The sequence below is a fragment of the Prenolepis imparis genome, unplaced genomic scaffold, assembly GCF_030444845.1.
Source record: "Prenolepis imparis isolate NDT839.2.m4 unplaced genomic scaffold, iyPreImpa1.0 SCAF_5, whole genome shotgun sequence".
Classification (NCBI taxonomy): Eukaryota; Metazoa; Arthropoda; class Insecta; order Hymenoptera; family Formicidae; genus Prenolepis; species Prenolepis imparis.
The window spans coordinates 11,016,713-11,040,511 of record NW_028141163.1 but is presented as its reverse complement, the minus strand read 5'-3'; the positions used below and the strand labels follow the sequence as shown (position 1 = coordinate 11,040,511).

General features: G+C 30.9%; 1 protein-coding gene across 2 annotated transcripts in view; it reads left to right on the top strand.

Annotated features, from left to right (window-relative positions):
• Raskol (Ras GTPase-activating protein raskol) overlaps positions 1–23,799 on the top strand; it is a 370,271-nt gene that overhangs the window by 48,900 nt on the left and 297,572 nt on the right. The window lies entirely within an intron of this gene.

Below are 23,799 nucleotides of genomic sequence, written 5' to 3'. Positions count from 1 at the left end.
AGAGGAGCCATAAACCACCCGGCTATCCCGGCATGGTACACCCTTCTTTACTAATTACCAATTAGTCGTCTACTCTTGCAGTTCGAGATTTAGGCGGCTCAAGCGCCCGACGAAAGAGAAATTGGAGAATCTCCCGGTAATTAACTCTTACGAAAGATTAACGAACTACCGTGCGGCTATATGAATCGTTATCTCGCGACCGTGACAGAAGCTAGTTTATGCTCGCTATTATGTGATCGGATATATTAAAGCTTAAACTAAGCGCGAATAAATGTCAAGTTTACTTATGCTCGTCACATTTGTATACACGTTTAGTTTCGCTCTTCAATTTAATTCCCACGGAATATGAGTGTCGTAATTAAGGTTATCAGCTGATCAATCCAAGTGTATAAGAATTGAATGCATGTTTTATTATATTGTCATATAAAACGTGTTTCTTTGTGTAACATAATTTAGCTTGCTTTTATGTTACATTTAAATATTGTCCATTAAAAAAATTAATTAACAAATGGCATTGGCATGATAGAATTTATTATTATTAGAATATATATATATATATATATATATATATATAATTATATATTAGAATATATATATATAATTATTTATATACATATAATTATTATATATGATTATTATTAATAGAATTTATATTATATATAAATATTATTACACTGATAAAGTATAACTGAATCGATACTAGATACATTTTTTTTAAACATGCATATCATATATTAAGGGATATATTAAGGGAAGAAGCATTGAAAAAAATCTTCTTTAAATAATGTGATTGTCTGTCCGTTATCTTATCGAGAAGAGGAACTTTTTATATCAGACAAATTGCAACTTAAGACGAGGCAAGAGTAGATTTAGCGCTAAATGCATTTACATATACAAACCGAGATAACAGTATTATGCTATTCGCTGCGATATTGTATAATAATATCGCGTATTTATATGCAATGTACAATGTCGTTCTTATAATATAGGTATATAGCGCTGATAAACGCTCCATTGGCGACACTTGCAAAATATTATCACCGGTTGTAAAGCTGAGAAGCTGCGTGTAAAATGCGTGCGCGAGTCGTTTCGTGATGCAACATCCAGATGTTGCCTCAAAATTTCCCTCGTTTTCACGATAACGCTACTTTCGGAGCAGTTCCTCGTTTATGAGCAGATCGGTTGTGTTGGGTTCAACAGCTCGGCATCGTTTCCGCCACCGAGCGAGTCGGAATTCTAATCTCGCTGGTGTGAACGGACTGTGTTGTGCACGGTACTGGCTATAGCGATTACGGAAAATATATTGACCGACCGATGTGGAAAAATATAGTTCTTGGTTCTCTGAAACATGTCCGAGATCCGGCTTGAAATCCGGGGAAACGGGCATGAATATTTCGTTCTTCTGTGAAGATATTCGAGGCACGAATATATATATCCCATCCAGTATTGGAAAATGGTATTTTAACGCGCGGTGTAGGTACGTCATTTCTAAAATATTTTTATGGAAAAATCTGATATAATATAATTTCTGTATGCGAATACCGATCTTGATAAATGACGTTAAAATCGAATAATAAACAAATATACATTATATTTTATATAATATTTTTTCACCCAAAGCTCGTCAAATTAGATGAGCGATCGTGTCATCGCGAAATTGTCGCCGTATAAATATACATGCAAATACGGGGATAATTTGCGACAAATTCCTGGGATTTAGGAGGATAGGAGGTTCATTGTATAACCGCAGATAATGCAACGGTGGTTTTACGAGCCGGCGTCACACACGCCGTAGAATTGTCATCCGCTGGATTATCTTCGTTTCCATGGGGGTCTGCCATAAATCGGTCGGCCCTTTTCATCCTGGCTTGATATCATTCTTGGTAGCCAAGCAAGGTGGTCTCCCCCGCGACATGATCGGTGCATGGCTTTTATTTTTTATTATTCCATGTAAAGACCGCGGCTCTCGAAGATACTTAAAGTGTTTTTTCTTTATCGTTAGAGCTTCGTATAGGAAGTGAAACGACATGTACAATAGCTATTCACATTTTTAGATTGTTTGTGTCGCACAGACTCGAAAAAGTTGCATTAATATTAACATAATAAATAAAACTTGTTAAGATTTAAAAAATGCATTATATTATATAACTGCATATTTATTATATTTCAAAATCAAAATATTAAATTTTATTATTAAATACATTAAAAAGTTGAACATACAGACATTACATAAAAATTGCCATTAGTATTTGTTTCTATTCGACAATTATTCGAAATATATTCAAAATAAATCAATATTTAAAATTATAAAAATTTTAATATTATACACTTTATATCGACATTGATAGCAAAATTAATATAATATAGCGATAGCATAATTGTTTTGTTATATTTAGATATATAAATTTGATTTTACATATGTATAAAACTTGGTTTTGTATTTAAAGAAGTAATGAATATTGTACAAGTACTGTTACTTAAAAAGTAATGGTAACGATAATGAGTCGCTGTTTAAAATCATAACGAGTATAACGAATTACATTTCAGAAAAAATAACGGTAACAGCAACAAGTTATTTTTATAAACTTAACTTACTTAAACCTGCTAATAATTTATAAAATTAGTTATTCATTAACATCTCGTAAATACTCTTTCATATACTTGGCTGGAAATGCTGAATTTCCTCTGAAGGATAATCTCATTTTCATTTTAAACGGTTTAACAGAAAACCTTGATAGAAACCGACTCACGCTAAATCAAATACGTTTGATCTATGTAAATGCCCCTAATTATACCACTGCAATAATATTATGAACGTTCGCACATCCATCTCTTTAAACTCTCCATACGTTCTCAGCGAGAATTCATTAACATTGTTCGATTATATCTTTTTTCATTGAGTTATTTTAATGTCACTTTTGTGAAATTGATGTATATAGTTTGTTTAATTTTTTATTATTCTTAAGAATCATAAATTACTAATTTATTAACGTTATATTTTGTATGCGCTATCTGTGTGCGCGTGTTTATGAAATATTATTATATATATAGCAATAAATTTTATTGCTATACATTCTTGGCATTACAAAATTTTTAATTTCAACTCAAGTTATTTTTCTAATTTTCAACTAATATTTTTTGTATCTCTTTTTCTCTGAATTTTAAATAAATTTCAAATAAAAGTCCATTTAAATTTCAGCGTTCAGTCAGGAATTCGTAAGCGGCTAATTCGTTTATGTAGGCGAGCGCGGTTATTGATTGCATCGCGACGCGCCAAGCGTAGTATTTACATCGCTTTCTAATAAATACAGTTGTGTATAGGGGATAAATGATTGAATTTTTCGGCTGATATGCGCACGCATATGCGCGACATGTCTAGCGTCGTCTCTCTTTAATGCGCGAGGTATCGCTTTGCATACGAAATGATTAACGTTACTCTCATCCTCTTGGAATAATCGAGGCTCTCGAAGACGCGCAGCGTTACTTCCACAGGTGCGTAGGAATCATCACCTATCTACCTAAACCGCACTTAACGACGAGTGCCTTCGGTGACATTATCTGTCAGTGACTAATTGCCGGAATCGGTCCTCGACCGCTTTTCTTACATCTAGCGATAATCGTTTCACCATTAGGCAAAGGGCCTGACAAAGGGGCGCTGTTAGAGAATTAAACTTCATTGTGACATAATTTTACCTGAGAGCGCAAAAGTGAAAATTTTTTCACGAATTTCCTTTTATGGAAATTCTTTATCACTCTCTAACTGTTTGCGACATGAAACCGATGAAGTATGATGGGATAAGATCTCGGGAGATTGGCAAAAAGTGAAAAAGTGTGTATAATGGAGATTATTGACAGTTACATGATTGTTCCATCATTGGGTTAAAGGAAAGTCAGATTTTTATCACAAATTCACATTTAGTTATTTTTTAGACTATAATTTTTTATATAAGTTGAATTACGTGCGACGTTTATAAAACTAGATTGAATATCTTTAAAAAATATTGATTATTCTTACGGAGAAAAATTAAAATATATAAAATATACTGAATAGATAGATATAATTATTATATCTATTAAATAATACTAATTTAATTTAACGATAATTAACTTTTAAAGAAGAACTTTTGTTTCTCATATTTAATTTACTATAGCGTAACATTATTTTCTATTTGCTATTTTATAAACGTTTATTTTGGACGTATATAAATATATATCCGCAAAACATTCCTGGTCACAAAATGCACCCTCGAGTCTACGCCAAAAAAAGCTTGGATATGGGAGATATTGACGCATACATTTGGCAGGATTTCAAGTGATGCATTTCGGAAAATCAATCCCATGGTGGTCCTCTGTGGATTTGTTTGCTATGGATAGAGCTCGTTTGTCTGGCTAATAAAATCCTAACAAAAGGGGGGGATGAGTTCCACAATTCGCAACATCGGGAAATGCAAGTTGCAAAGTTTGATGACGTTTTGAGAAATTCATACGTGATATTTCCATTACAAATTTAGATGTATCCACTGACTATCCGCCTTTTTAACTCTTAATAAAGCCTATTTATAAAATAATGAATAAATTGTTAATACCATAGAACTAATTTAATGTCTAATATGTAATTAGCGAAATATAAAGTGTTCTATTTTCTCGCGATAAAAGATAGCTTGCCCTCCTTCTTCTTTTTCTTCTCTTATAATGCCGATCACGCGCTCGTTTCCGTTCCAATTATTTTTAACGACAAATAATGTACAATTTTTTCTCACAATTGCAAAATGAAACATAAATGAAACATGCGTCAGTATTTTCTCTTAGATCTGAGCTATAATCCAAGGATAACGACTTCAAAAGAGCGTCTGGTCGACAGCTCGATTGAAACGGGTCAATTCTATTGACATTACGAGTTGAACAGGAAATTCGACGTAATAAAGAAAATGGCAGTAAATACAACTATCGCGCGAGGTCGATGGACAGACAGTCCTTATCCACTCACAATGATATTACGCAAAACGATCGAGCGATTAGCGAAAAATGTCGTTTGTCATGCTGTTGACAGGACGTGAATGCTCGCCGGATAGTGATGTTTCTGTAGCAGAAAACTTGATAGTACGCTATTCTCGTCTGAATCTCATTTGTATTCAATGCGACCAGCCTGTCTAGTACAAAACTATTAATTTATTTGACAAAATCTTTTTCTCATTCTTGAAAAAAATTTTTTTTTAAATCATGAATTAAAAAAGCGAATAAGTTTTTTTATTAATTTGATAATATTATATCATAAAGATTTATTATATTTATATATTATACTTTAAAAATTAATTTATATATTAAAAAATAAATTTTTTTCAGTATAAAGTCATTGAGAATATTTCATGTACGTAAATTTTTAAGTTATTGACAAGGTTTCTTACTGACTTAACGTTCTCGCCTTTAATATTGACAACATTTGTGAGCGAATCTTTTGAACATGCTTATCTATTATTCACATTTATAACTGTACTTGAAAAGGACCACAACCATATGGTCGAAACGTCGTAACTTTTAATAAAGTAAAAAATTTGTGCTAGTTTGGTCGAATATTTCAATATTGATCCTTTGATTAATTTACTAGCGATATTTAAAGAATTTATTGATAAAACGTATTATAGTGTTACAGAGACACGATCCGATTCATGTAGTCGAATCGAACTTAATCGTGGATAGGGGGAAGGGATGCGAGCAACTCTCGTCGTGCGTAAACTGACCAGAGCGTGGGAAACTGGAGAACTTGGTTCTCGAGCACCTTTCTCTCCTTCTCGCTCGCTCGTCTAATAAACGAGCGAGCGAACAAATGGTTTCACTATTTCCGCGGACGTAATAGCAGATACATATTGCGTAATTCCGTTCTGCCGCACTCGCTTATGCGCGAATTAAGTGCGATTCGCGTTGCACGAATATGCGAGATAATAAGCGGCGATAACTCGGACGCTGCAAATTCACCTGCGCGCGATTAGGACCTTTTTTTCTTTTTCTTCTTGCCCCTAATAGGAAAAGGTGGAAAAGGAAACCGTTATCGCGTTTACGATTTATGTTTCATTTCCTTCCCGGCAAATTATGATGCAATTAATGAGAGAAATATACACGCTAGCGCCACTGTTTGTTAGCTATTTTATACTTGTGTGCTCCGTTATTTAACTCGCTTAATGATTCCGTCGTCTTTATTAATTCACATCCGCATCGTAAATCCGGGAAACTGCAAACATCGCGCAATTAATCCGCGAATTTGCAATATATCGCGTACACAAAAGCGCGTGGCATTAAAATATTACTGAGAGAATTTTTTTCTGAAACAACGCACGAATCGAAAAAAAAATTATAAAATGAAAAAAAAAATAAATAAATAACATCTTCCTGAAAAAAATCATTATCTCGCTTCTTCTTTACAAATATTTAAGAGTCAAAAGTCTTTACATCCGTCTACTTTCTAACGGTGCATCGCTCGTGGATATATTTGCGCTTTCGTCATCGCGAATCGTGGATGAATCACGACGTTTGAATCGCGATCTCGACACGATCCCGTCACGATCTATGAATCATCGCCGTCGCGGGGCCTGATGACGTACAACAGGGCCCCTCGTGAGTGATCATGGAACGGCAGGAAGAGGAGCGGAAAAATGCAAATTCGCTCTTTGCGCACTCGATGAAAGATAGAAGGTGTCTCGATGGCCGCGAGAAATTCTTCCCGTGTCACGGCACACCTCCTCGTGCCGCAAGGTTTTACAAGGTGCACTAGTATAACCGAGAGCGCCTTTTATAGAGGCCAGATGCCGAACAATGCGCGTAGGCGTATAAGCAGGATTTATTTTTCCGAAAACTCTGCCATTCTTTTCGTTTCTGTCAATTCATCTTGCTCCTCTCATATAATTTGCTCCCTTTAACTTGTCTCATTTTTTAAACGCGTATTCGTAAACAATGAAATATTAAATCTTTCATTATATTTCAAAGATTTTTCCAAAATGTTCAAACAAATCGATAAAATATTTGTTTCGTTCTTGTTTGATAGTTTTGAAATATTAACTCTTTATCGTGAAATATAACACGTATTCGTAAACAATAAAATATTAAATCTTTCGTTATATTTCACACAAAGATTTTTTCAAAGTGTTCACTGAAAAAAAAGATTATTTAATTCAACTAATATTTAGTTGAATACGTTCAAATAAATCATTTATTTGAAAGTAAATAATATTGATTTGATATGACAAATATTTATTTGATATAAGAAAATCCTTTTCGAAGCAAATAAATGTTTATTTGTTTCAAATAAATGATTTATTTGAACGTATTCAACTAAATATTAGTTGAATTAAATAATCTTTTTTTTTCAGTGTTCAAGCAAATCGATAAAATAATTTTTTTTCGCTTTTGTTCGACAGTTTTGAAGTATCAACTTGATCGTGAAATATTTATTTTATCGCTCACACAAAGGACGGGTTTAATTGTTTCTCGCAAATATATCCTGCCGTTCTATGAAAATGTCTGCAGGTCGATTCAGTTCAGAAACTGACCAAAGCCAAGCAAACAGGAAAAGAGAATAAAAGTACGATGGTGGAAAAAATGTTTTTAGGTAACACGGTCTACCTGCTACCTTCGATAAGTAAAAGAAGCGTGGCGAAAAATCTTGTTTAAAAGGAATTTTTTCTTTTTTTCAAATACGTAAATCTCTTATTGTTAGTAGCGACATAACCATTATCGAGTTCGGCCAAAATCGGCTGCAGGTTGAAAGAAAATGCACTCCGTAAAATTTGACCACATCGATTTCTAGATTTGTGCATGAATTGACTTTCTAAGGAATGCTTTTGCAGAAAAAATGTTTTGTACTGATCGAATAGAAAACGTTTCTGTTTAGAATTAGAACAGACCGTAAAGTTATTATAGAAGAAAATTATATAACACAAAATATCAAAATTATGGCGCAAAAAATAAAAATGCAATTAAAATTATACTTTCTCTTTTGCGATAGATTCGTTAAAATTTTATTGTTAGTTCAATCAACATGTTTAAGGTAAAAACTAGGTCGGTTTTATAGCATTTTTTAAGACGCAACTGATTTTGAATAACATTGTAATAATGAAAGAATATGTTTATGTAATATTTATTCTCTAATTTTTTCTCCAATAAAATTAGGAGATAAGAATAATTTATCAACTTGAAATTATATTGTTATCGTAAATTTACTCGTTCGATTTTTATATAATTATATTTATATAATTAAATATAATTATATAAAAATTGACCGAGTAAATTATATTTTTATATAATTATATTATTTCTCGCGTTATTATAAGGGTCATATTTTCGCGGAAGTCATTATATGTCAGATCGGTTCTCATTTCGACATATCGTAGCTACTATACAGAGGTAGATCAAGGCTCGTAATTATTGCAGCGTACAATGGAAGATCGTGGGCAATCCAAGATACGAATCAGATGTAACAGAATAATGCGATTAATCTTGATATAACACGGTATAAGTGGCACATGGCGCGCTAGCTATTTCGACGGGTTTGCAGAGACAGAAAGGGAGAAAGACCACCTCGTAGAGGGCATGCATCTTGGTTAACAGTGCTCTGTTGAGATAATAAACGTAATGGTGGCAAAAATGATGAGGCAAGCTCTTACCAGAGTCGCTCGCGTCAGCGTAACGATGCAACGTCCAACGCGAAATCGCGATGCACCACATCAGGTGTCTAGTGAAGCGAGACGGAATCAGTTCTCTGGGAAGTCATAAGTCATAAAATCCCGCCCTTAAAAATCTTCAAAATAATGACGACAGACCGCATCTTTTCCGCCTAATCGATAGCTATCGAGTTATCTTCTTTCGTCTTTAATTAGAAAATTAAATTTAGAAATTAGAAAATTTTAATTAGAAAAGACATTTTTTTATATGCTTTCACTAGCGGATCCTGACGTCGATAATGGGGGGGGTTTTGCAAAATTATTTTATTTAATATTTTTGGTTTCATGATTAGCTTTTATTCCAGGATCAACGACATCGATAGCTCTTTAACGTTTGTTTTTCTTTACTTATTTATTTTATATTTTTATTATATATTTTTTTAAACAAATTCAGCAAAACTGTTTCTTTTAATTTGCAAGGGGGAGGGGGTTTAACCCCAAAACCCTCCCCCCCCCAGGATCCGGTAGTGTATGCTCTTATATACGAAGAACACTTGGCAGTTTTGCCGCTTGACCGATTCTCTCGGATATCTTGCTCGTCCGATAGATTATGACACCACAGAAGACCGTTTACCTCTTCTGACATGTTCGTTCCAGCGTGTATAGCATATTAATAGCCGCGAGATGATTTATAGATCGGATAAACTCATCGTTCAACGGGAAACTGTGCGAGCATTACGTCACAATTGCTCTTCGGTATATTATTAATCTGCAAGGATGTCCATGGGATTATTTTTTGCCGGCAGATACTCAGTATTGTATAGTAAATTTATACGAATCGCCTTGATGTGTCCGATGTAGGAGAAGGAAGGAAGGTAGGCGTAGAAAAACGGGTTTCTCGCGTGCATTATACGCGTTGTTCTCGGGGGGACTCACGCTTCTGCTTTCGAACAACGTGGTGGTTGACATATTGCGGTAGCTACTATTTGATGTATAGCCCACGTATTTCGCGATCTCGACGGTTAGTTACTGGCTAATGTAACCGACCAGTATGCTGGATAACACGAAAATGTTACAGAAACAATCAAAAGTGCCAAGTTGTAATTGTACAATTACTAGAACGACAACTGGTTTCTTTCTTCGACAAATATCTTTTTCTATTAAATTTTATTTTTATTTTATTTTATTTTATTTTTTATTTTATTTTTTTCTATAACATATTGCATTTAATTTTATTTTTTTGTAACCTAAATTTTTATTTTTTTTTGTAACATTGATATGCAATATTGCTGTTAATTACAATTATTTTTGATGAAGATTCGAAAATGTAATAAAGGAAAATTTTTTATTCATTTTTATGAAGCTTGAAAAAAGCTTCTTTCTTCATGACGAAGTAAAAATAAAATGCTATATAAAAATTAAAGTTTTATTAAATTTGTCAATTTTTGACATGAAACAATGAAAAAGATAGATTGTTTTCTAAAAAAGGAATAATTTTTTTGTGTACTATATTCTTCTGACTCATGTTTTCTTGTAAGCAAATAGTAGAATTCTAAGTACTTCATGAAACGAGAGAAGCGTGATTTTGAACGAAATGCGATATGTACCAAGATTTACCTAATAATGTTGAATGTGTATGTTATACACTGCTTTTATACAGACGAAAAGAGTTTTGTGGCAGAAAATTTTATACTCTTTATATTATTATAAATTTCATTATATAATTATAAATATTTTGCTCGAAATTTACTGCAATCGAACGAATTCTCTTTTGATATTTCCCGATGTTCCTTTGTCGAATGTATCTTCTGGAATTTCAATTACTCTCTAAAATGCTTTCTATCTCCCTCTCGTCTATTTCTCTCTTTCTCTCCCTTCCTGAAACCTCATAACACGTTACCAGTTTAATCTCATGACATGCTTTAATGTGATGTAAATTGAAATGAATTTTATTTGGATCGCGCCGTACAGAGCACTTAGTAAAATTTCTTCTTAATAAAATTTATTTCTGCTATTTATTTCAATTTACACTCCTTCACTTTATTTGCGCACTTTTATTCTGTCTTTTATGATGAGTTGCAATAACTAGGCACACTTTATAATGTCATTAAGCATGGATTATTCAAAATGCATATCCAACAGCACTACGATTTGATTAATATTAATATCAATTGTGCATATATATTGAATATGTTTAAAAAATGTGTTTAATAAAAGTACTTCTAAAAAGCATTTATTCGCCAAATAAAAAAATACATGAAATTGTCATTTTCAATTTTGATGATAGTTTCAATATTATTCCCGAATTCTCAAACATATTAGATTCAATATTGATCCAAAAATTGCTTATATTAATCTTCACCATCAATTGTGCTAAATTTTCGACATAAATTTTGTTTATGAGAATAACTCATATATAAAAAATTGGCTCGAATACATCCATCGCGTCTTTTTACTGTAAATAGCGCAAGGATTTTTCAGAACTGGCAAGAACCGGAGTATGCACTCGTTTCTCGCTTCTTTATTCTTCATGGATTTTTATTTGTTCCCACTATCTCGATACCATATATACATTTACGGTTGAATCTCGGAGGAAGTAAAAACGGAATACGTGTCTTCTCGTGGAAGAGAAGTTATCGAGACAAATAGGAAATCAATTCCATACTTACGTCCTGCAAGCGAACGAGCTTATTTACTTTCTTCCTTACTTTCTGTCGAACAATATGTCGCGACAGGAGAGGAGAGGCGAAATTGCACCTGTCGCAAAAGTCAAATTGATTTTCCGTTGGCGGTTATTCGAGATTGCAGTCTCTTAGTCAAATCGAACGGATTGGTTACAGAGTGTCGTTGAATAAGGTAAACTTTAGATCAATTCGTATTTTGATTTATTGGAAGTGAAACTCTTCCATATCATTGCATTTTTTAAGTAAAATTGTTTGGCGAATTAATTAAATAATTATACAATTTGACTATGAACATAAAGTTTGACCAATCACTACTTAATTTCGGATGGATCGTAGATATTAAAAATACAACAATTATAATTTTATTCTTAAATTAACGAAGCTTTAGATCGATTAATTTTCAAGTTATCTATCTTTTATTATTATGAAATCTATAAACAACAAACCCATATTAAGCAGACCCTTCCTATTGTCAAATATAAAATCACATCTATCAATTTATTTGTGCTAATTATATATTAATTTGTTGCTGTAGTAATGTTGCTTGAACCATTTAGGAATTTACATTCAAAGTGGGGAGAGAGTTGTTACCTAGTCTCCCTTCCTAATAAAAAAAATATTGAGTGCTCGAATTAAAAAATCAATGACAGATTTTGCTGCTTGATATTACAGAATTTATTGCTTAATATGGATACAATACGAAGAAGTACTGCATTTGAAACTTTTGAAGCTTCTTTGCAAATAGAAAATTAATAAATGTAGTAGAGTGATAATTTTGTAGAAATGGGAAATTTTGGAGATTGTATTTCGAGCGATAGGTCAGCAGGCAAGAACTTTCGGTGCTGAAATCGATCCGGTGGAACTAGGGCAAATTAAATATTTAAATAGTCGAACGAACGATACGTGGAGCCATGAATAAACGGACGAAAATATAATGATCAGTGTGCGCTCTTATCACCATTAACGATTGGCCTAATTCCGTCGTCGGAATGAACAATGAATAATGTCATGAATAATGAATTTTGACTCGTTCGAAAGTCGCTTATTATAATACACAATTTTCTATAACGAGATGGAATTATTGATCACAGAACCTTACGTTGTAAATGAATTCAATTCTAGACGCAGACTATAAATTCAAAAGAGATAATACGTTAATTTTTACATCTTTTTATATCCTATTTTTCATATTGAATACATATGTTTATTCAATATGTAAATTCTATATCAAAATTCTCACATATATAGTTTTTTATTTAGGAATTTTATATTTTTCTAGGACCCAGAAGTACATGTTTACATTTTTTTTATATTTAATTTTTTTCATATTGAATAAATATTATATATCATATTATATAACTGTATACTATATAAAAACTCTCACATGCATAATTTTGTATTTAGGAATTTTATATTTTTTTAAGATAGGAAGAGAGGTATTTAAAGTCTCGTCACGTGCGATTTTTCGAGTGAAAAAATAAAATAAACCGACGCCTTGCGCGTAAAGTTTGTACGAGATCTCATTAATCCAATTAACTCATTATATGCGTGCAGAGCGTAATTGCAGGCTAATTAGTATTCTTCGTGCGTTTTTATCACTTGCAACTCGTATTGCGGCAGCGAATCGTCTCCGTCATGAAAGCAATATCATTGCCATTACGCTAATGGACTGTGTTACCTCGATCACACCACCGTCGCTTAATAAGAATTATTTTGCGCGCAACCATATACCATCGTGAAGCTGTGAAGTAAAAAACAAACAGTACGAATGGCTTGTTAATTATCGCGTTGTGCGCTTTATAACTATTCCTTATAATAGCCAACAATAGCTGTAGTATTCTTTTTTTTATAAAAGAGAAAAATTTTACTCCTTCAGGGTATGTATACATAATAGGATGTAAAAATATGTCCTCGAAACAACGCAAGTACTTATAAAAGTAAGCTCTTGCAAGAGCATAATAAAATTGAAAAATAAAAGCCAACTGAGCATGAGATGATAGATAAATAATTTTATCCAGAGAATTGTTTGTTATGCTGGCACTTTAATTATTGTACACTTATATTACACTTTAATTAATTGTACATCTACTCTACTCTCTATACATTTTTATATTTATATACCTTGTTATTACGTTACATATACACATTTATTATTTAATTATATTTGTAATATGGTAATTTAATTATGTAACATTGTGCTAATGAGGTTATTTTTTTTTGTATGTTTCAGGTAAGTTTGGTTGCCGAACAAATCAATCGCAATTATTGTTACTCTGATTAGCGGCTGATCGTTGTCGTAACGATAATTAATTACCCGATGGTACCGACGTGTTTTGGGATGCAATTTCCCAATGGACGCTGCTATATTAACACGTATGTATGTACATAACCGCATATATATGTCCGTACGTGCGCGTACATATGTCTTATCCTTGTATGTACATAGATACGTATGTATATACATACGTATATCCCTATATGCGCGCTTGCCCTGTTGCACAATTTACAGATGCAGCGCGAGAATACCACAGATATTCGAATTCCGCGGTGCACCGCTCTCTCGTCTTGCGAGTTCGCAAACGCTTAGCCCGACGTTCGTTATCCTCGATCGCGTTAAACGTTTAATTTACTAATGAACATTGAATTTCACCGCGGAATTGCGAGCTTCGCTCTGCTTTCGCAGAGTTTTATAAGTTAAAAGCTATTTTCGCATTAATTCCAACGTTAATTTCGTGCCGCGAATTGCACCAGAATGATTAGAATAGTTCTGTCATATCGCGTTTAATATTTCAATTTAGATATTTCGTATATTCGTTATATTATAATTGCTTTTGATATCAATTTAAACCTCTATTTCATTATCGTTGTCGAGTATTATTTAGCTATTAAAATTTTGTTATTGTTTCATGAAACATTTTAATGAAATTAACCAATAACGAACATTTGAAAGAAAAATCGCCAAAAATATACTATGCATTTTTGAATTATGTTATAATAATTTATTCGTACAAAGATATAATAAGATTTGTCTTTTATTTTCTAAAATCATAATGTAAATATGTAAATTGTTTTTAGTATCGATATACTTTGAATTTTTGATATATGTTATATATATTTACTTATTTAATTATTCAATAATACGTTTTCCCTATTTTGCAACAGAATATCGCATCAAAGTTATTATTTACAAAGAGATTATTTAATAAATTATGAGAAATAACGTTTGATTGCGCGTATTATATTCATCGAACATCGATGATATTTAATATGTTTATCTCGTTATGTCGTATTATTTAATTTGATGTTAATCCTTATCAGGAAACATTCGCTCATTAAATATATAATAATTCTCATTCATTATTCTTTAATTAAATGTTGTACTGCTCAAGGCAACAATGATACATTGCATTTAGTCGTACTCTCTTCAGCTTATATTATTCCTCCGTACGTAAAATACGACTCTGTATGAAAGTGAAAATTAATGTCTTTCTATGACAAGGATGAACTGCCGAGGTACGTTAACTCGCGAGAAAACGAAGATTTATTTAACTCGATCGCGTTTCTGCTCCAGCATTACTATAGTTTGTCTTTTACAATAGGAAGCGGTAAAGTTTCCATAACGTTGTATTCGCGCCATCGGTTGACAATCGAACGGACGAATCGTCGCAGAATTAAATTCCGTGACGCGGTATACCGTTTTATGGCGGAGATCCATTATAACGCTCGTAAATAAACGACTCATTGTTGCGGCACAGTCGGACACGGATACGATTCGGACAAAAAACGGTGAGCTGCGCGATTTATCGATGTAACGCGACGGGATGGTGCACTCTGACTTATGAGTACGTGCGACTTTATTATTGCTCTTTGAGTTCTTTAGATGACTGTATAAATCGAAAATGAATTCCGGTGTGTTGTTCTGGCAAGCGAGATATATGTATATACGGAAATATATGAATTAAATTTTTATTAAGCGAAGAGTAAGGGGGAGAGGCGAAACTCGACAAAATATTTTATCGATGAATTAATCTTATTATTCGTTATATGCAAAATTGTGGTATAGAAATCGTTATAGTTAATTTAAGATTGAATCCCAGAATAAATAAGAACATTTTCAGATATTATAATAAATCAAATTATAAGTTTTAAGATCCTAAAATCGAGTATAACATACACACACACACACACACATATATATATATATATATATATATATATATATATGCATATATGTAAAATTGAAAATTTGAAAATTTGAAAAAATTGAATTATAATATTTTTTTTAATAAACTTTATCCAAAAAATTAAATTTATAATGCATCCTAAAATATTTATATATAATTTTCAGCGCTTCTATAGATCAAGATGTTGCAAAGAATTAACTCATTAAAGTTCAAAATTATTTTTAGATTTCAGAACTCGAATTTGAATTTATGTATATGTATATAAGTATATTTTAGAATTGTGTGTGTGAATCTTAGTTTGATATAAATATTGATAACTGCACTAATACAGTGCGATATAGGTATTATGTGATAGATTTTAATGACTTATCTTAAAATAACAACAAAATTAATTTTTCGCCAAATTAATTTTGCTATTTCTTTACGTTTATCGTTTAGCATCGATGCATTTCTCTGTCAATTGCCAAATAAATTGTTTTTGATTCATCAAAATTTGTAACTATGTAATTCGCGGAGCTCTGTTACATTGTTGCAAACTGCTCGTGGATGCAAGAATGCACTTTTTTGTCCACTGCACTTGTACGTCGATACGATCAACATCTTTACCCACGATCTTTTGTTTTGCTCTTCCTTTGTACTTCGTGATTCGATACTTCATGGGAATAAAGACCGGGCATTTAACCGTTCGACACTCATGTTGTAGATCCCGCAAGAATAAGACTAGTATATTACATGTAGACATTAAAAGCGAACCGGTTGATCCGATTGTTTCCGGAAATCGCGTCGTTGCCGTTCATTTGAATGGAAATAGCATGGAAACTTGTCTAATGTCGCTTGTTACATGCAAATGTGATTGCGACAGATGAGATTTATCAATTAAGAGGATTTCCTCTTAATATTTATTAATTAAAACACCCTCGCGATGATCGATATTAGTATGAATATTGAAAATATTACTGGCTATGTTAAAATCTACTAATATATTAATGATAACAAATATACATATTTGTTTAATGAGTGATAGATGCTTGAAGTATATTATATAAATATAATATGAAAAGAATATTACACACAATTTTTTTCAAAAAGAATTATTAACATCATAAAATGATGAAAATTACATTTTTTATATTTAATAAAATTGTATAGTTGGAAGGAATAAGAATTAGATTTTTTGACAGATGTTATCATGAATGGAATAATTAATTTTGCATGGATACGCGTGTGTTATCAATTCCGATATACTCCGATAAATGTATCAATCAGTTGTGATACGACTCGCAAAAGATTTTATGTATTTCCGCGCGTCGCTGAACAACGAGATAAACATCGATAATAGGCATCGAGATGAGTATTGACAAAAATATTACGAGCAATTTGTCGTATATAAATACGAGCCGTTGAAATAAAAGGCCGTCTCGTCGCTGCGTCCGCGGATTCGGTTTTTGCAAATTGGTTTCGTTTGGTTGTCCACTGTTCACCGCACTGCGAATAAATGAACGAAATCAGTTCGTCAGTCCGTGAATAAAAAATTTAATTTTTTTTTTTTTTGCGACCATATAACATCGCCCTCGGTAACATTTGTAATTAAATAACGCTACCGCGTGAATTTTACAGGAGAGTAATTTATTAGTAACATATGTGCATGAAACGCTAACAAGAGAATTAATAATTTCGAAAAAGTACACATTAGCGAAATCATTCGACAATTTTTTTTCCGTTTCATTTCATTAACTGTTTTATATTATTTAATAAACATAACTTCCGAGTTTATTTCGAGACACGTTGTGAGTTTATTTCGAGACAAATAATAATGAATAAATAATAAATAATTTATTAATATTTAAATTATTTTATTCGATTATTATTTTATTAAATTATTTAAATTATTTAAATTATTTTATTTATTTTTTAATATTATTTTATTTTATTTTTTTATTATTTTATTTTATTTTATTTTATTATTTCATTATAAATAACTTTTATAACGAATAAAAATTGCGTCAGCAAATAAATTCTTCAGAGATCATAGATGTATATTCTAAAACAATATTGTACATACATTTTGTTCTAAAAATAATGTATAATTATGCAATCGTAAAGCGATTTTAATACAGTGTGAACGAATAAACGGCGTGATATAATCGTGAGGTATCACAAGCTGTAAATGACATTAATATGATGTCGAGATACCGGATGCATTGATCTTTACGATGCAATCAAACAGTCGTGAAATCCGTAACGCGAATAATCCGACAGTATATTCGCGCGGAGTATTTGGCCGTGTATGATCCTCGATAACGAGCGTTTAACGACTGTTTCGCAGACACGAATAAAAATAAAAATTACAAAAAAAAAAAGATAAAAGGGAGATTCTTTAATCACCTCTTCTGCGGGGCTTCTAATGAAAACTTGCGTCCTTAATTTCACGGTTTTATTCGCGGAGAGGAGGATGAGAAGAGACGGCGGAGAGAGAGCGTCGATCTCGACACGACTTTACGAAAGAGTAGAAAACCCTTGTGACGAGTACACGAACGGGAGAAAAGGGAGGGAGGGAGGGGAGATGTAATTAAATAAAATCTAACCGAGCGTTTCTGATACTGGGGGAAAAATTAATCGTACTGCGTCGAAAGAGGTTGAGATTTCTAACTTTAATTGCGATCCCTCGATGAGACTCGCACGACTCGAACAGGTTGACAAGATTCCTACAGCATTTTTTTTTGTTTTTTGTTTTTACCTCTCTCATTTGCTTATCATTCTTATTCTATTTCTTCTTACGCACTAATTGGAATTGCGTAATATAGATGTAAACGTGTCAGTTAACTGGATTGCAGCTCGTTATTAAATAATCCTTTGTTTCGAGTATATAGAGATATGCGTGCCATAATTAGAACATTAATTTCCATAATCGAGTGCGCATAATCGGAAACGAGTATTTATCGTGATTTGTATACGAATTAACTATGCACAATCGGCCGCTTTGCCGAGCATTGTTGCGCGTTTAAATATTGCGATAACCTAGCGGATCGTTAAGCGGAAGGTTTTGGAGCTGTAATTCGAAAGGTTCGTTATTTTCCACAATATCCCATAGATATTTTGTCATTAGCTAATTAGATCATTTACGGTAAGTGCGTTCAAGTTTCGTTTAAATCACGCTTTGCCTTAAATACGATACAAATCATAAAAGTTAGAGTGAATTTGTTTATTGATACGCATATTATACCTGCAAAATAATAATAATAATAAATATATTTTGTATTTCTTGGTATATTATTAGTCATTAATTTATTTTCGTAAAAGTTATCTCTAAAGTTTATCTCTAATATTTGCAAAGAATTTTTAAATTAATAATAATTACAGATATAATAAAATTTTAAAAAATTCTAATAAATAAATAAAAAGTAGAAAAAATAATTCTAGATTTAATTTGACAGTTAAATTTTCTGTATACCTATATAAATACACGTGACAAAAAAGTATTCGAATGTAAAAAATGTTAAATGTTGGTGCGAATCTGATTTACGAGGATTATAGCGAAATCATTCTCTCTCCCACGAGAGCTTACGCTTGGAATGACCTGTCGATGCGAATATTGTACTTTACGAGTGGGTGGCAGAGAGAGCTGTTACATACCGCGTGTGTCCCTCTTGAAATGCTGTGGTGCTTCGGCTCTCGTTTGTGCACGCGCGTGCATATTCGTGCAACCAGCAATATCCCTATCCCAGCAAGTCCGCGCCTACACGCGGAGCGTGTTTGGCGAGCTTACGTTTCCCACGGTAGACATTACGGATTTGTTTGCTCTTTCGAGCAATGCGCGAATGATCTCTTCGCGCGACGACACATATACGGATACTTGATATCTATTATATTGCCGCAAAATAAACCCGTCGAAAAAGATTGCCTTGCCGAAAGTAATTCTCGTCAATTATGTCATCGGTTCTAGTTTGACGGTTCTTGTTTATTTTATAACTGTATTATATTTTACATCTATCGATTTTTTAAATTTCGATATAAATTAAAGATGTACTCAAAAACTCACACATATTTACTTTAATCAATAAGATTCTAAATTATACATATATAAGATCTCTACATTATATATTACATTTTTAATTTTTTTATGCATATTAGGTATTATGCATATATATTTTATGCATATACATATATAATATATAAATATGCATAAAATAAATTAAATAAATTAGGAAATTAAATATGCATGAAATAAATTAATTAAATTAATTAATCTGCATATACATATATACATATATAGGGGGAAGGAAACATTCGCGAAATATAAATATATATTCACGATTTAGATTTAAATCGAATATTATGATGACAAATTTGTATTTGATGAACAAATGTCCGAAATACTTCTCGATAATAGAGACATTAATTATCGCGTATGGGAAGTTTTTCATTGTCACGCAAGATTATTGCGTATAACGCATTAGTTATAACCGAACCAATCTAAGGGTACCAAACATTTCGTGTCGTATTCTCAATCCGGCTTATTAGATTTGCCGTAATAATAGGTATTAGAGCCGGTACGGTTGGAATTTAATGATGAAAGCTGGATGGAGAAGTGAGTCGTGTGTATGCGCGGCATACGGTGTTTCCGTTCAGTTCTACGATATTAATTGGAACGTAGTTAATTAATTTAATAACTCGTCGCGCAATTTGCACACTATCTGTGCCGTCCGCGAAATCCGCGGATCCGTCTTTATGCGATCACACATTTTACGCGGCAACGTTTAAGAATTTTCTGTTACGCTGGCGGATTTCAACGGAAGTCATTGGTAAAAGGAATCCATAAAACAAAGCCGCATTGTTTTAATCAACTGCCGCAGAAAAAGGTTTCTCGAACTCTCGTTTATTATGGCACAGAACTGAATCTATCTCTTATAACGGTAACATGTAAGCGAGAAAAATAATCTGGAATAACTTCGATTATGTTACGTTGGGTAACATGTGATCGTATTTCGATATCTGCCAATACTTTTGATACCCGATAGGAATATGCAATCATATCTCGTTTGCAATCGATATTTTATATACCTCAGCATATATGCACCATGGAGAAAATATTGTAATAATAATATTACAATAGAATTTTTGTGGAACATACTAACATTATAAGAGCAATATTTTTACTCAATAACATTGTTTTACAAAATTTTACAAAATATTTTTTACAAAGACTATATTGTAATTACTCAAGTATTTAAAAGTATTTAAAAATTATTCAAATATTTTGATACATAAATTGCATAATCAATTTTATGATAATAAATACCTTAATATTTTTATATTCTAATTTTACAATAAAATGTAAAAGGAACGTGTATTTTTTATAATTTATACTGTAAAATTTTCTCCGTGTGTACACATGCGTCTGTTAAAGATATATCACTGTATGTAAGTTTATATAACTACATAAAATTTTAACAGCTGTCAAATTGGCTTGTCATTTTCATTATCATCGTTATTTATTTTCCTTGTTATAGTCATGATGTGTATCTGTCAAGAAATAGACATGATACGTTGACTTAATAAATATTCATCTAACGGCAAAGGTTAAACGTTAATTAGTTTGATAATTTTTTTATATAATTGAGTTGCATATTTAGAATGAAAATGTAAAAACTTGTAGGAGGGAAAATATGTCGATAATGTATTAGTCGGTTAGGTTCCCCTACAAGAAGCAAAAGGGACTTAAATCTAACGATATCTCGGGTTTGAGTGTTTACTTGATTGCTAAATTATGTAACGCCCCAGGCACTCGAGGAGAATTTAATAAATGTTTCAAGATAGGGTGCTTTATAGTTGGAAATAGATTAATAAAACTGAGATTTGAAAACGGATTTTATTCGTTTATTCGAAACTGACATAAAAGTTGAAAATGTTTAAAAAATAATGCAACTTTTTTTATTAATGACATTTTTTAAGACGAATATTTTTAACACAAATATACACACACGTGTATATATTATATGTATATCGACTGTAATTCTTTCAGTAGATCTTGATTTTTAGCAAATAATTATATTAATTATTATATTTTTTATTTCATGAGAGGAAATATTGTTGACAATACTTGTTTGTTAACAATAAAATTAAAATACCCAATATATTGCATTTTATTGAATATAATTGGATTTTTAATATCTTATCTTGAAATAATACATTTAATTAAAAAACTAAATTTTTTTGACAAAATTTTTTTCAAACAAGAATTCTATTTAAACATAAAAGATATTAAAAATTTTATAAAATATAAATAAAGATAAAATTCTTGTATAAGAAATCAAAATAAATCTCTTCAACAATGTAATGTATTATACATATTTTTTTATTTATATAAAAATTACAAATATTTTAAAAATTTTGAAATAAAATCCAGAATATTTTTTACATATATATTATATTACACAATAATATGAATAAGAGTGAATTATTATCACGAAAATTAAAATTAATTTATTTCAGTAATAAATATAATATATTTTGAGTAATAAATATAAGTTATAAATTTTTTCACAGTTCCACCATTCGCGCCTGACATCTTCCTCTTTTTGAGGTTTCTCTCTCGTGCTTTGATGTTTCTTCAGTACTCACAAGACATTCACTCACGATAATACAATTAATTACGATCACGCGGCAGTGCACTCCCGATATCTTATGTGACATGTACTTCATTAATGTATATTACGCGACGAGAAAAAATGCAAAATTAATAAAAAAAATATGATTGCACAAAATTACAATCCGCTCGATACTCGAAAAATGGCAATATTACCTCTGTTATTAACGAATATACTATACGTTTTTTGTTTAGAACGATTGTTATCTCATATCATAACATAAATATGAATAAATATTTGCGTTAAAATAAAAATATAAGTTAAAATTAAAAATAAATATTCGCGAAATATTACAACCAAAAACACATCGTTGCTTTGCTGATTTTTCACCATTCGCTCAAAAATAAATGACGTAAAATAACGTTTTAAAAAATCACAATCATGCAAAAAAAAATATATATATATACATATATCACAATCATTTATATATATATATACATTTATGTATACATTTATATATAATATACATTTTGTATAATTATGTTGACCTATACTACTTACATTTACTACATTATTTTATGTCACCATTTTGCATTTAACTATTTAATTCATAATGTTTAAATTAATTAATATTGCTTATTATTTATTATTATATTTATTGATTGATAGTATTTTTATTAATTTATATTATTTTCATTGATCTATACTACTTTCATTGACCTATACTACTTACATTTACTACATTATTTTATGTCACCATTTTGCATTTAACTTTTTAATTCATAATGTTTAAATTAATTAATATTGCTTATTATTTATTATTATATTTATTGATTGATAGTATTTTTATTGACTTATATCACTTTCATCGATCTACACTACTTTCATTGACCTATACTACTTACATTTACTACATTATTTTATGTCACCATTTTGCATTTAACTTTTTAATTTATGATGTCCAAATTAATTAATATTGCTTATTATTTATTATTATATGTATTGATTGACAGTATTTTTATTAATTTAAATCACTTTCATTGATCTACACTACTTTCATTGACTATACTACTTACATTTACTACATTATTTTATGTCACCATTTTGCATTTAACTTTTTAATTCATAATGTTTAAATTAATTAATATTGCTTATTATTTATTATTATATTTATTGATTGATAGTATTTTTATTGACTTATATCACTTTCATCGATCTACACTACTTTCATTGACCTATACTACTTACATTTACTACATTATTTTATGTCACCATTTTGCATTTAACTTTTTAATTCATAATGTTCAAATTAATTAATATTGCTTATTATTTATTATTATATGTATTGATTGATAGTATTTTTATTAATTTAAATTACTTTTATTGATTTATACTACTTTTATTGACCTATACTACTTACATTTGCTATATTACTTTATATCACCATTTTGCATTTAACTTTTTAATTCATGATGTTCAATTTAATTAATATTGCTTATTATTTATTGTTATATGTATTGATTGATAGTATTTTTATTAACTTATGTACACATTTATATATTATATATATGTATATATGTATATATATACATTTATGTACACATTTATATATATATATATATATATATATATATATATTGTATATATATACATTTCTGTACACATTTATATATTACATTATGTATATATATAT